The sequence below is a fragment of the Mauremys mutica genome, unplaced genomic scaffold (assembly GCF_020497125.1).
Source record: "Mauremys mutica isolate MM-2020 ecotype Southern unplaced genomic scaffold, ASM2049712v1 Super-Scaffold_100314, whole genome shotgun sequence".
Classification (NCBI taxonomy): Eukaryota; Metazoa; Chordata; order Testudines; family Geoemydidae; genus Mauremys; species Mauremys mutica.
In genome coordinates, this window is record NW_025423311.1 from 474,198 (window position 1) to 477,152 (window position 2,955).

The window sequence follows — 2,955 nt, forward strand, 5'->3', positions numbered from 1 at the left end:
GAATTCTGGGATTTCCCCATAATGCATGCTGGGGGGAAAAATGTGTCGAGGGTGGTCTTGGGTAACTGTCATCATTCAACGTGCTTTCGGACGTCTCAAGGGTAGATGGAGCAGCTTACTGACTCGCTCGGATCTCAGCGAAACCAATATCCCCATTGTTATTGCAGCTTGCTGTGTGCTCCACAATCTCTGTGAGAGCAAGGGGGAGACCTTTATGGCGGGGTGGGAGGTTGAGGCAAATTGCCTGGCTGCTGATTACACTCAGCCAGACAGCCGTGCAATTAGAAGAGCCCAGCGGGAAGCGCTGTGCATCCGGGAGGCTTTGAAAGCTAGGTTCCTCAGGGAGCAGGGTAACCTGTGACTGTTCAGTTTCTTTACAGAGAAGCTGAACCTGCCCCTGCTTCAGTTACTGTTGACTTTCTTCTGCGGTTACATACCCCGTTCACCACGTTTCCCCCCTTCCAACACACGTTTAAAAATAAAGTTAATGGAACATTGTTAATTAACAACGTTTTCTTTATTAATGAATTCGCGTTATAGGGTTGAAACAGGGACGCAGACTGTGGTGGGTAGGGTGTGCAGTGATGTTAACACCGCTTCTACACTCGAGGAATGATAGGCTCCTGCTCCTAGAGCAGTCTGCAGTGCCGGACTGATTGTTTCAATGGAGCCTGCCATCCCTCCTTTTTGGGACTCTGTGTGCGGGGGCTATGTAACCTTGTGGCGGGGGAGGACGGTTACAGATTCCCCTGCTGCGTGGCTCTGTGGTCCGGGACAAGGACCGCTGCATAAGTTCTGTAACCGCCCTCCCATGCCACAAAGTCACATACCCCCCACCCACACAGAACATGGAAAACACCTCCCAGACCGACCAGGGTGCCTACTGACTGCACTGTGTGTGTGACCTGCTGTTGATCCTGCCCCCGTGTCTGTACCCTGGTAAAGGTGACTGTCCTATGCAATTAACAACCCCCTTCCCCCCCCTTCACAGACAGTCTTCTGTAGAAAAACTTGATGGAAATAGTACTTAACAGCAAACTACTTTTAATAATCAACTACACAGTTAGGGGATGAAACTGGGATTGGGGCTTCGGTGAGCCAGGAAGGGAAGGACTTCTCAACATTTAGGGAATGAGAGCCTTCTTGTATTTGTGCACTCTGCAGGGGTGCAGTGACAGTTTTCACGGCCCCTGTCGCCTCTCCTTCTTGTTACTTTGGGTGAGGGGAGTTTGGGACTTTGTGGCGGGGGAGGGCAGTTGCAGATGCAGTGCAGGGGTGCTCTGTCCTCCTGCCTGCGGTCCTGCAGAACATCCACAAGGCGCCGGAGCGTGTCAAATTTTCCCTGGGCATTTCCTGTGTGGCTGGTCAGAACATCCAAGCTCGGACTGCTGTCCAGAGCGTCAACAGAGTGGTGCACTGTGGGATAGCTCCCGGAGCTACTAAGGTCAATTTCTGTCCACACTTAGCCTAATTCGACCCATGTCGAATTTAGCGCTACTCCCCTCGTCGGGGAGGAGTACAGAATTCGAACTAAAGAGCCCTCTAGGTCGAAATAATTAGCTTCCTGGTGTGGACGGGTGCACGGTTAAGTCGAATTAACGCTGCTAAATTCGACATAAACTCCTAGTGTAGACCAGGCCTTAGACAAACTTGGGCTGTAGGTGGTTCTGTGTGTCTGTGCTTCACCACTTTGGCTGCTCTGTGAAAAGCTGATGGTTCAAACAGAAGCTGGTGGGTTTTTGTTTTGTTTTAAGCAATTAGAGTCTAGTACATTTTAACAGGCAGAAAATGTCCTATTCTGGTCTAGCCCCATTTGACTCCTTCTGTCCATCTTCTTCCTTCGCCCTCAGTGTCTTTCCTTCCCCATTGGGGACATGCAGAGATGAACCCCAGTCAGTCTGTGTCACAGAGAGTCTGTATCTCCTAAGGAATGTGGGTGAAGGATTCCAGCTGAATTAACGCCGCTCACCTGGGTTAGAAACATTTGTTTCTTTCGAGCAGATAGTGGGAAATGGGACATTAATTCAGAGCCAGGAGGCAAGGCAGAGGCTTCATGCTCTTGATCTCCATGAAGGGAGAGAGGATCCCCAGGAAGGAACAGAGCTTCCTTTAGACTCAAGCTGGGTCTCCTGGAAGTTGGAAAAGACCCTTGGTCACTGAGGATCTCATGGGATCGTGCTGCTCCAGAGGCTCGAGAGTCCTGGGTGTGGGGAGGGTGTCACTGCACAGTCTGAAATGGAAGGGAGGACCCTGGAAGGGAAGGGGAGGAACAGAAAATGGAGAGGAATGAAACAGAATAAAGGCCTCTTCTCTCTCCCCTCCCCGACCCAGCAAGAACTGTTATCAGTGGGGAAACTCCCCATGATGAATGGCAGAGACCACAGAGACATTTGCCTCATGCTGAGAAGTAAGGTGACCAATCACCAAGTCTGAAAAATCAGAGACTTTCACCAGATGCATTGGTGGTATAGTGGTGAGCATAGCTACCTTCCAAGCAGTTGACCTGGGTTCGATTCCCAGCCAATGCAATGATGTGATGATTCCTCTACTGGGAGTTGGTTTAATTTCAGTCACATTGTATCAGTTTATCAATGGAATGAGAGAATCAGTGTCCCAAATCCCAACAGGTCATTAAACACCCAGTGGAGGAAGAAAGTGGTGGGACTATATAATGAGCAGTTGGAGTCATCCTGGTATTACAAAGCTTGGTTTATTTTTATTTTTTTTAAATTCCTTTACTTCCCTCTCCCTTTTAGACTCAGAGCCTTTAAGGTCAGAAGGGACCAGTGTGATCATCTAGTCTGACCTGCTGCACCTTGCAGGCCAATAGACCCCACCCACCCACTCCTGGAATAGACCCGGGAGGGGAGGCAGCTCCGTGCTCTGCCCCTACCCCAGGCAGCGCATGGAGGCCCTCTGCTCCCCTCCCCTCCACAATGTGTGTGCAGAGATGTG

The 2,955-nt window shown here is 50.4% G+C and overlaps 1 non-coding gene across 1 annotated transcript; it reads left to right on the forward strand.

Annotated features, from left to right (window-relative positions):
- The first annotated feature begins 2,456 nt into the window (after positions 1 to 2,456).
- On the forward strand, positions 2,457 to 2,528 carry TRNAG-UCC. The gene has a single exon. It is a non-coding gene; the product is annotated as a tRNA-Gly (tRNA).
- Positions 2,529 to 2,955: the final 427 nt, after the last annotated feature.